The sequence below is a fragment of the Pinus tabuliformis genome, chromosome 6 (genome assembly GCF_031772625.1).
Source record: "Pinus tabuliformis cultivar Carrire ecotype Pingquan chromosome 6, CPIR1, whole genome shotgun sequence".
In the NCBI taxonomy this organism is placed as follows: Eukaryota; Viridiplantae; Streptophyta; class Pinopsida; order Pinales; family Pinaceae; genus Pinus; species Pinus tabuliformis.
The window spans coordinates 1,730,934,934-1,730,946,537 of NC_142292.1; the positions used below are offsets into that span (position 1 = coordinate 1,730,934,934).

At 44.1% G+C, this 11,604-nt stretch overlaps 2 non-coding genes across 2 annotated transcripts; both read right to left on the bottom strand.

The window, feature by feature from the left end:
• Positions 1-1,657: 1,657 nt before the first annotated feature.
• Positions 1,658-5,065, bottom strand: LOC149265798 (25S ribosomal RNA). Its single transcript, XR_016261386.1, has one exon. It is a non-coding gene; the product is annotated as a 25S ribosomal RNA (ribosomal RNA).
• A 247-nt stretch (positions 5,066-5,312) lies between these two features.
• Positions 5,313-5,466, bottom strand: LOC149265799 (5.8S ribosomal RNA). Its single transcript, XR_016261405.1, has one exon. It is a non-coding gene; the product is annotated as a 5.8S ribosomal RNA (ribosomal RNA).
• Between the last annotated feature and the right edge of the window lie 6,138 nt (positions 5,467-11,604).

Here is an 11,604-nt window from a genome sequence, read left to right on the forward strand (position 1 = left end):
TGGGTAGCTATCATCATGGCGGGGTAGGTAAACCCTACTTTCCTTGCACTTGGACGGCTCTCGTTGCAATGAGGCATGGAAACCCCATGTTCCAGAGATAGACCAGGCAAGCGGTTTCCACCCTGCCACAAAATGGAAACCCCGAGTTCACAAGACTTTGGCAGTTCTTCATCGTTCCGTAACATGGAAACCAGAAGATCCATAAACTTGGGCGATTCTAGTCATGTTGTGACATGGAAACCCAAGTTCCCCGCACTGGGGCCATGGTTTTCGACCGAGCGGGAGACGGAGATCCCAAAGGTTCCCAGAATTAGGCGGTTTCCCTCATGCCACGAAACAGAAGCCCCCGGGTTCCACGAACGTGGGTGGTTCTCTGTCGTTTAGCGGCATGGAAACCCGATTTCTTTGCACTAAGGTCGTGGTTTCTATCATGGTGGGACATGGAAGACCCCGAGTTTCCCATAATTGAGCAGTTTCCATCATGCCACGGAATGGAAAGCCCCGTGTTCAGTAGACTTGGGCAGTCGTTCCCTGTCGCGCGATGACATGGAAACATGAAGCTCCCGAAACTTGGGCAGTCATTCCCTATCTCTTGATGACATGGAAACTTGAAGCTCCCCAGACTTGGGTGGCAGTTTTAGCCATAGTGCGAGCGATGTCGGAACCCCACATTTCCCAAATTTGGGTAGCAATTTTTGTCATGACATGAAATGGGAACCCTGTGTGTCCACTGACTTGGGTAGTAGTTTCCATCACCTGGCGAAATGGACACCTTGAGTTCCCCAGACTTTTGCGGCTTTTCTTCACCCCACGACATGGAAATCTGAAGTTCCAAATACTCTTGGGCAATTCAAGGTGTGCCGCAACCTGGAAACCCCAGGTTTCCCAGACTTGGGTGGTTTCCGTCGATGGTTCCAGCCGCACTGCGACATGGAAACCATGAGTTCCCCATACTTAGGCAGTGGTTTCGTAACACTCCAAGTTCCCCAGACTTGCGAGCTAGTTTGCATCATCATGAAAACCCTAAGTTCCCCACATTGGGGTATTTTTGAAAACCTCGCGTTTCCATCATGCCGTAAAATGTGGAAACCCGCAGTTCCATCAAGGGTAGGACATGGAAACCCCAAGTTTCCCCAGACTTGGGCGCCACCGGTTTTGGCCGTGGCGCGACACAGAAACCCAAGGTTTCCCAGGCTCGGGCGCTAGGGCACAATATGGAAACCCCAAGTTTCCCAAGGCTTTGGCACCACCGGTTTCAGTCGTGGAAATGCAAAATTTTGGGCGCAACAAGGAAACCCCAATTCTTTTTGCGCTAGGTGTAAGCCTCAAATTTTAGGCACCAGGTGGAAACCCCAGATTTTGGGTGCCAACGCACGGCATGGAAACCCCAATTTTCCGCATGCTTGGGTGCCTTTTTCGTCCCAATGTGGAAACCCCAAATTTTGGGTGCTGGGGCATGACATGGAAACCCCAAAATTTTGGGTGCCAGAACGCGACATGGAAATCCCAATTTTCTCGGGCTTCAGTGCCTTTTCCGTTGCAGCGTGGAAACCCCAAATTTCTCACCCCCAAGCAATAAAAAATTGTCATCGGAGGAAGAGGCAAAGGTGCGAGAGCAGGAGGGTTGTCTGGATTTGTTTGTGACAAAAGAGAAGCTCTAAATCGAGGAGACTAGGGGTTGAATCTCAGTGGATCGTGGCAGCAAGGCCACTCTGCCACTTACAATACCCGTCATGTATTTAAGTCGTCTGCAAAGGATTCTTCTCAACGACCGTTTGGAATTGAACTTCAAAGTTGCCCCAATCAAGATGCTTCATGGTCGCGGTTTGCAAATGACATGGGCCCCTGGGGGTGACAAAGTGATGCCCCTACTGCGGGTCAAGATATAGTCAAGAGTGACATGCAATTCTTCTAGCATGGATTCTGACTTAGAGGCATTCAGTCATAATCCGACACACAGTAGCTTCGTGCCACTAGATTTTCAACCAAGCGCAATGACCAATTGTGTGGATCAACGGTTCCTCTCGTACTAAGTTGAATTACTATTGTGGTGCGGTTCATCAGTAGGGTAAAGCTAACCTGTCTCATGACGGTCTAAACCCAGCTCATGTTCCCTATTGGTGGGTGAACAATCCAACACTTAGTGAATTCTGCATCACAATGATAGGAAGAGCCGACATCGAAGGATCAAAAAGTAATTTCGCTATGAACGCTTGGCTGCCATAAGCCAGTTATCCTTGTGGTAACTTTTTTGACACCTCTATTTTCAAATTCCAAAAATCTAAAGGATCGATAGGCCATGCTTTCACAGTTTGTATTCGTACTGAAAATAAAAATCAAATGAGCTTTTACCATTTTGTTCCACACGAGATTTTTGTTCTCGTTGAGATCATCTTAGGACACCTGCGTTATCTTTTAACAGATGTGTCGTCCCAACCAAACTCCCCACCTGAAAATGTCTTCCGCCCAGATCGACCTTCTTAAATGTGCCTTAAGGCCAAAAATAGGGGCAATGCCCCATCTTTGCCCCATGAAATAAGTAAAATAACGTCAAAATTAATGGTATTTCATTTGCATTGAAAACGGCTCCCACTTATTCTACACCTCTCAAGTCATTTCACAAAGTGAGACTAGAGTCAAGCTTAACAGGTTCTTCTTTCCCTGCTGATTCTACCAAGCCCGTTGCCTTGGCTGTGGTTTCACTAGATAGTAGATAGGGACAGTGGGAATCTCATTAATCCATTCATGCGCATCACTAATTAGATGACAAGGCATTTGGCTACCATAAGAGAATCATAGTTACTCCCACCATTTACCCGCCCTTGGTTGAATTTCTTCACTTTGACATTCAGAGCACTGGGTAGAAATCACATTGCGTCAACATCTGCAGGGACCATCAGAATGCTTTGTTTTAATTAAGCAGTCAAATTCCTCTTTTCCATACCAGTTCCGAGTTGATTGTTTGACACCTAGGTAAAAGCCCTCGGCAGGGGGCATTCTACACTCATAGCCCAATCAACATGCAACTTCCCGCCCTCGCCACAAGTGCAGCACGGGCAAACTGTCGATAGCCCATGAGTTGAGGGCATAGACCCCTAGGCCTAGCCCTCAGAGCCAATCCTTTTCTAAAAGTTACAAATCCGTTTTTCCAACTTCCCTTACCTACATTATTCTATTGACTAGAGGTTGTTCACCTTGGAGACCTGATGCGGTTATGAGTACAATCGGGCATGAATGGTACTCAGTCCTCCAAATTTTCAAGGGCCGCCAATGGCACACCTGACACCACAAGACATGCAATGCTCTTCATCTACTGGACCCTATCTCTGAGTGAACCGATTCCAGGGTAGGAAAGATATTAAAAAGAAAATATAACTCTTCCCAGGGCCCCTGATGATGTCTCTGGATTTCCTAATGTTGCCACCCACCGCCATGTCCTAGTTTAGGAATATTAACCTGATTCCCTTTCAATGCTCGTGCAGAGTGCACCCTTGATACAAAGTTTCCCCATCTCTTAGGGTCGACTAACCCATGTCCAAGTGTTGTTCACATGGAACCTTTCCCCACTTTAGTCTTCAAAGTTCTCATTTGAATATTTGCTACTACCACCAAGATCTGCACTGGGGGCCGATCCACCCAAGCTCATGCTCGATTTTTCTCAATGACTCCTGCATCCTCCTACTCATCGAAGCCAGGCAATTGCTTTGGTGGTCAAGTATAGGTTGCGCACTTGAGCGCCATCCATTTTCGGGGCTAGTTGATTCAGAAGGTGAGTTGTTACACACTCCTTAGCAGATTTAGACTTCCATGACCACCGACATGTTGTATTAATCAACCAACACCCTCTGTGGGATCTAGGTTAGTGTTGAATTCGGCAACGTAAATCGACTTTCAATTCATCCTGCATCGCTAGTTCTGCTTACCAAAACTTGCCCACTTGGAGCTCTCGATTCCACTGCGCGGCTCAATGGAGTAGCTGCACCCTCTTACCTATTTAAAGTTTGAGAATAGGTCGAGGGCGTTATGCCCACGATGCCTCTAATCATTTGCTTTACCCGATAAAACTCACGCATGAGCTCCAACTATCTTGAGGGAAACTTCGGAGGAAACTAGCTACTAGATGGTTCAATTAGTCTTTCACCCCTATACCCAAGTTAGACGAACGATTTCTACATCAGTATCACTACGAGCCTCCACCAGAGTTTCCTCTAGCTTCGCCTACCTTAGGCATAGTTCACCATATTTCGGGTCCCAACAAGTGTGCTCGCACTCAAACCCTTCACATAAGCTCAAGGTCGGTCGACGATGCACCCCCCCAAAGAGGGGATCTCGCCCGTCAGTATCCTTGTGCCTCACAGGTTTTCAAACCTGCTGACTCGCACACATGTTAGACTCCTTAGTCCATGTTTCAAGACGGGTTGAATAGAAAGCCCGCCAACCAACACCATGAGTGCACAGGTGCACACTACCTGCCACAAGGGCGCATGCTTCATTCCTCGACCATCGCAACGGAAAAAAGACATGTAGTAATCCACTCGCGCTTGTGACGATGCAACAGCCTATGTTGGTTTACATCTCAAGTCAAGCGGTGGACCAACCTGAGCCGTTCCACATCCGACCGAGACACATCAATAGCCTCCATCTGCTTCCCTCCTAACAATTTCATGCACTCTTTAACTCTATTTTCAAAGTCCTTTTCATCTTTCCCTCGCGGTACTTGTTCGCTATCGGTCTCTCACCCGTATTTAGCCTTGGATGGAATTTACCACCCAATTAGGGCTACATTTCCAAACAACCCAACTCGCCAAAAATGCCTCGTGATGCAGCAGGGTCTCGGCCTGACAGGGCTGTCACCCTCTCAGGCGCCCCCTTCCAAGGGACTTGGACTAGGTCTTCCACTGAGGATGCTTCTATATACTACAATTCAGGCGACGATGCCACCCAATTTTCATGCTAGTCTCTTCCCGGTTTGCTTGCCGCTACTAGGGGAATCCTTGTAAGTTTCTCTTCCTCCATTCAATTATATGCTTAAACTTAGTGGGTTTTCTCGCCTAAGCTGAGGTCGCAAAGTTGGAGCTAAATCTATCCTACCCAATGGGAAGACAAGAGAGAGCAAAGCAAGTTCGAGTGATGCTACACAAATCCCGCATCAACTAACGCCAACTGCCCATCTAAGGGGACAAGATCACTGCTCGCTGACGCATGCCACGAAACATCTCTTGAGGTATTTTAGCCAACAACACCACATTAGGCATGGACAACTAGCTCCGCTACTCCCTAACATATTGCAAGGAGTGCGTTTGAATGGGATGTAATGCCTAGACAGACGTGCCCTCGATCGAGGCCTCAGGCGCAAATTGCGTTCAAAAACTCTATGATTGATGGGATTCCGCAATTCACACTAAGTATCGCATTTCACTACGTTCTTCATCGTAACAAGAGCCGAGATATCCATTGGCGAGAGGCATTTCCACGTATTACCAAAACATCCACCACAAAAAATGTAAGGCTAAGGGCTAAAAGGAGGAAAGGAAGAAAAATGCATGAAAGAAAGAGAAACAAAGGTGTCTACCCCCCTCACAGGAGGAGGCTCAAACAGAGGACAATCTCCCCGAGCCCCACGCCCTCGCAAAAAGGAGAGAATGCATGGAACAACAATCGAGAAGGCTTAGGGTGGCCACCCTAGGAGCTTGCACTACTTTTAGTCCTTCCTGAACACTAGTCCACAACAATTCCTCCTTTTCTCCGTAAAGCTAGGGACCGAAAGGAAGAAGGGAAGAAAACAAGGTGAAAGAAATAGAGATCAAACATGGCTACTAGCTCACAAGGGGAGGCTCAAACAAAGCACAAGCCTCCCAAGCCCCGTGCCTTCGCAAAAAGGGGGGAATTGAAGGGGACAATGATCGAGAAGGACTAGGGTGGCTGTCATGCGGAAAGAGTCAATTTTGCGGAAAAAACCGACCTCCCTAGAAGCTAAGGATTTCTAGTGACAAACAAAACAATCAAGCACTATATTTCCCTAAATATGCATTTAAAATAAAAGCAACCAGGTGTTTAAGGCTTACCTCTAGTCCAACGCTTGTTTGTAGCAGCCAAGCCTCTTCGATCCAGATGAGCTCCTTCTCCTTGAAGCCTGCATTCACTAACAAGCAAAGGATTACATAGCACCTGAATAACTCATATAATAAAACATATTCATCATAAACACCAAGGAGTTTATGAAACAAATTATATATAACAACTTGTTGAGAAAAATGAACTTAATTGTATTAATTGGAAACAAAAGAAACCATTACAACCAGTGCCTTGGTGTTGTGCAGTTCCCTCCCAGGGTCCATCAAGAGTTCTCCTTTACTTTGATCAGCTCACCCACTTCCAAATGAAGCTAAGAAAGGATTGGAATCTCTCCTCTCAAGCTCTAAAAGGGAGTCCTAATTTCAGCAGCATCTACCCTTAGGAATGTTCAACTTTCAACCTCCCCTCCCTCTGGCCCAATGCCTGTAATTATAGTGCTTTAGAGGAAGTTAATCAGGTCCACCATCAATGGGATAAGCCCCTCTTTCAATGGGATAGCTCCTCTCTTCATGGGATAAGTTCCTCTTTCATTGGGATGCATGAACCATCTGGAGGCGCTCAATCCACGTCAAACCATCTTCTAGAATGATCTAGAATCGACCACAAGTAAGTTTTTTGGAGTAAAACTTGTGCCTTTTGACCTTTACAGGAGTACGCACCCACCCCTTTACAGACAGAGCGTACAAGTACGCAGGTATTATGAACAAGAGGTGCGTACATGTAGGTAAGGGTAAGAGAAACTGCGTAACCAGAGTTAAATTGACTTTTAAAGACTTTCTCTCTTTCTTGGAGTTTGACATGAGGAGCAGAGGTATAAGACTTGCCAAGGAGGACAATATGACTATTGATGGAGCCATACTGACTGCAAATAGTCATGGTGACAAATTTTAGTGTAATAGATTGCCCCCTAAAGTGCGAAGCCTATAGTAGATTAGGGTTTCATATCATCTAGGAAGGGTGAAGTACTTTATCATTTTAAGGATTATCTTGTGGAGAGCCCGGTCGAAACCTGCAAATATTCAACACAAAATACATATATGAGATTATATCATCGCTGAGGTAGGCATTCCCATACTCAGATCAAAAACTTTAACTAACAAACTAACTACTGCTCTGATATAGGAATGATTTCGCAGTACATCATAATCGTAGACTCATGTAGACACAGTGTGGATGCAGCCATCTGTTTATAATTAGTCTATCATATAATGAATACAAAACTCCTTGCAGCCTGGATGGCGGAAACTAGATCCAGGGTCTTCATTTCTACTTCCCGAAATAGTACGATCCTATCCATGCAAATAAATGAGCTGATGTCGAACATGGTAGAAACCACTTGATTACCAGTCAATGATGTAAACTGTTAACAAGTGTGAGAGAGACCACCAGTGATGTCAATGGTTCTCAAAGTACCCAATACAATCCATGAGATGTGAGTGAATGTGTTGATGTTGAACATGTCACCGAATCCTTCGATCGAAAGTCAATGATGTAAACTGTCGTCAAAGGCGAGAAACCTGCCATTAATGCATGCAGATTTCAAGGTACTGACGATTTCTAGATCATCTTTCTAGATAATGTGCTGATGTTGATAGAAAGCGATCCGTTGTAGGCAAGCCCACAACACGAAATCACAAATCAAGTTGAAGAAATGTAGCTGTAAGGACTGACTCAGGGATGGTCAAGATGGATGACATGTATTTTGCAGATGAATGTTTATTTGCAGTGACCTCTTGAACACATAACGACACAACAGATGGCTTGGTGACAATTGACCCAAAATTAATACCCAGAAACCGGCTGAAGATTTTCAATGTGGTTTGATCAACTCTTAGGCAAAGGATTTCCCAACCCAGGTGAATGAAAAGTGTCGTGTTCAAGAGTGGTGATAAGATTTCTCTGAGACAAAGGATAACAAATAGGCTCATTTTTCTCTCTTTTCCCCCACCATTTCTGGAAAGTACCTCTTTATTTTTTACAAGCTTGAGGAGGATAACATTTGCTTGATTATAAGCTCATCCTTCGGATGAGTCCAACTTAGTTTAGATTCAAACCCTAAGAAGGAGTGGTCCATTCCTATTTGTAATCGAACAGGTCCTTTACTATGAAATTTTAACGAGTCCAGTATAGGAGAAACTCGGCGTTTTTCAATTTTAGAGAGTCTGAAAAACTTAAGAAGACTCCAGGGTTGACCTTTTTCGTAAATTTGTGTCTCCCAAGCCCGAAAAAGTATAAAATAATACTTGAGAGAACCGCTTGATCTTTACGACCAAGGAGTACTTTCATGATTAGTGTCTCTGATCTGAAAAGTAAAAAGCGATCAAGGACACGTCGTTTTATTTCCAATATCGAATTTGAAACGACAAAAATCCGGCAATCTTTTCATGTTTTTACGGTCAGAAAAGGGCTATAAGAGGACTGTCTTTTAATTCCGTTTTAACGAGTGTAAAAGAAACGTTCGGCAATCTTTTCATGTTTTAGGAGTCAAAAAAGGGCTTAAAGATGACTCTGATGTTTTTGTTTGTAAAGAATGACAATTTTCCCTGAAAATCCTTTATCCTGCACAAAAACCAACACATTACTCATACCTATTGAAGATAGATAAAAATACTTTGAAAAATACATTTTCATGGTGAAAAATAAACAAATTTACCATTTATTTACCCAAAAAACCTATAAAAAGGGCTTTTACCAATTCATTTTTACCATTTTACTGTTGAGGAGAGAAAAAGGGCTTTTGGCAAGAAACTTCCCGTGGACATTGTGGGGAATCCGACCATCAAAATCGAACGCCGTCTCTTTCAGGTATTCTACAACATCCTCCTCTTCAATTTCATCCGTTTAGAATTCATTTTTAGGCCCATAATTTCATTTTTTGGAGGCTTTGGGGTTTCAAGAACTGCCCCTCGGGGTACGCAGGTGCCACACTAGAGACCTGCGTACCCCGACATTTTCTCAGTTGGGAAAATGTCAGGCGTACGCACCTTGACTTAAGGGAACCCACGTACCCACGCTCTATTCCTAAAGGCGGGGCGCGTACCCCGCAAAATGAGTTTTCAAACCCCAATTTCTCCAAATTGGACCAAATTTTTTTGATTTCATGGATTCTAATGGATGTTTTTTGGTGTGTAGATTTCTCACCATGCTTGATTGGCACGAGAGAGAGCACGAAGATGTTGATTTGGCCGCCATTAATCATCAACCGTCAATTGATGCTTTGAAGGCATGCGGCCTTTATAAATACTGGGCCATACCTGGCATGAGGGCCCAAGTGAGATTTCTAGAGTGGCTGGTAGAAAGGTGGAACGTTCAAGACCAGTGTTTTTATATTGGAGGGCACCAGCTCGAGATAGAGCCCACAGATATTTACTTTCTCATTGGTTTGCCTAAGAGAGGCGAACACTTGACTCTGTTCAGGACTAGGCCGGGTGGCCAGTCCATCGCTAGTCTCCGACTAGAGTGGTGTAACACTCAGGCTCAGGAGAAGGGGATAGAGATCAAAACTATATCCCGCCCTAAACTTATGGTGATTGCCTTTACAGTTACCAGACTTTGCGGGGCTGCCGCTTTACACATTGCCACTGGATCCCAGATGTGAATGGTGATTGATTGCTATCGAGGTACCATTTTCAACTGGTGTGATGCTGTGTTGGCCAATGTAAAAGGCCAACTGACTAGAGCCAAAAACGGACAGCTGAAGACTTTTGGTTATGGGCCTTTAGTTGTGAGTTTTGGCTTAGAGAGGGTTCCAATGCTGATCCCACAGCAGCTCACTGTTGGTGTTGGGCTTCCTCGAGAGCCCAAATTGATGCGATGGGTTGCGGTTATGGCCCGTCATCCTGACGAGGGAACGAAGGTTGTTCGATTTACTGAGGAGTACTTTCACTGGTTAGAAGACCAGGTATTTTCTATACAGGATTTTCCTTATGTCGGTGTTGATTTTCGTGGAGATCCGCACATGGTTCTTCCACCGGGAGAACAATGGGATGACACAGGTAACTTCATTTTCCACAAGTTTTTAAACTATCTATTTTTTTTTAATATCGTCTCAAAACTGATAGTAATAATTTTCAAAATGCAGATGTAGGCCCACGTCATCCAGACAATCTCCGGCCTTTCGAGAGGAGACTACCAGTTGCAGTGGCACCAGCCCCACAGGACGAGGCCACAGAGACTTTAGCTGAGTTGGAACATGACCTAGAGCATCTTACAGCAGATATACCAGAGACTACTATAGATGATATTCCTATCAGGCTTCAGCGCTATGTAGTCGGGGTCCCAGGACCTTTTAGGAGGTTCTTGTGTAGGGTGGCCCGTGCAGTGGTGTCATATAGAGATCATCACCAGTGATTGGATGGTCGTTTTTGTAGAAACATGTGATATTTTGGTTTTTTGTACTTATCATTTTTGCCGATCATAAGGTGTTTTTCAACCTATGATCGAAGACGATGTATTTTTTGACACACTCCTATCTATATATCATTATTACCGGCTTATCTTGTAAATCATGTTATGGAATGGTTTTAAATTTACATGTATGATTATTGCAAATGTCTATTTAACATTCGAGAAGCAATTGCATCTGCTAATGTATTTAAAGACCTTGGAATATGTTGATATTCAATGTTATCAAACTCACGTCCCAAGAGACGCACTCTCAAAAATAACCTTAATAACACTGGATTTCTAATGGCATACACTCTATTAAGTTGTAATACAACGAGTTCAGAATCTAACCTCACTATCAAACTCCGAATCCCAAATGAAATAGATTCAGACAATAACTCAATCGCTGCACTATATTCTACAATGTTGTTTGTTTTTTGACCGAGGCTCACCCCATGCATAGAAACTAACTCATGAGAGAGCGAATAGATAACCCAAGCTGCGAAAGAGATATTCCATGTACTACGACAAGCATCATCAGCGAAACCAATGTATGTTTGGAGAGGCATCGACATCTGCATCATCAAGAGTAAAACCAAGATAAGCCAGAATAAAGATGAAAACACATTTTCTAAGCTAAGCACACTGTCTAAACTAACAAACACACCAGCTAGAAAGAAAAACTAACCTAACTAAAAAATCTCCATACCCACTCTTTTAAGCATAATACCTCTTTAGGTAAAGTCCATTTCTGGGTTTACCCAAAGAGTCCCTGTCAAATTCTACCAGCTCATAGGCCCCTTTTGCTAGCTTTTGCTTGACAATATAGGGCCCATGCCACATAGGAACGAATTTTACAGCACTAATTTATCATTAGCTTGATCATATAATAACACTAGGTCTCCTTCCAAAAAATTTCGAGGGGTCACATTTCGATCATACTGAGCATTCATTCGTTTTGCGTGAGTCTCGATCGCCAATGCAGCATCATGTCGATTCTCATCTAATTGAGCTAAGTATAATAAACGCTTCTCCTCTTCGGAAGTAGCTGGAAGTAACTCGATGGCCATTTGTAGTGACGGGATTTCACATTCAATGGGTAGCACAGCTTCCAAACCATAAACTAGTTGGAAAGGAGTGAAC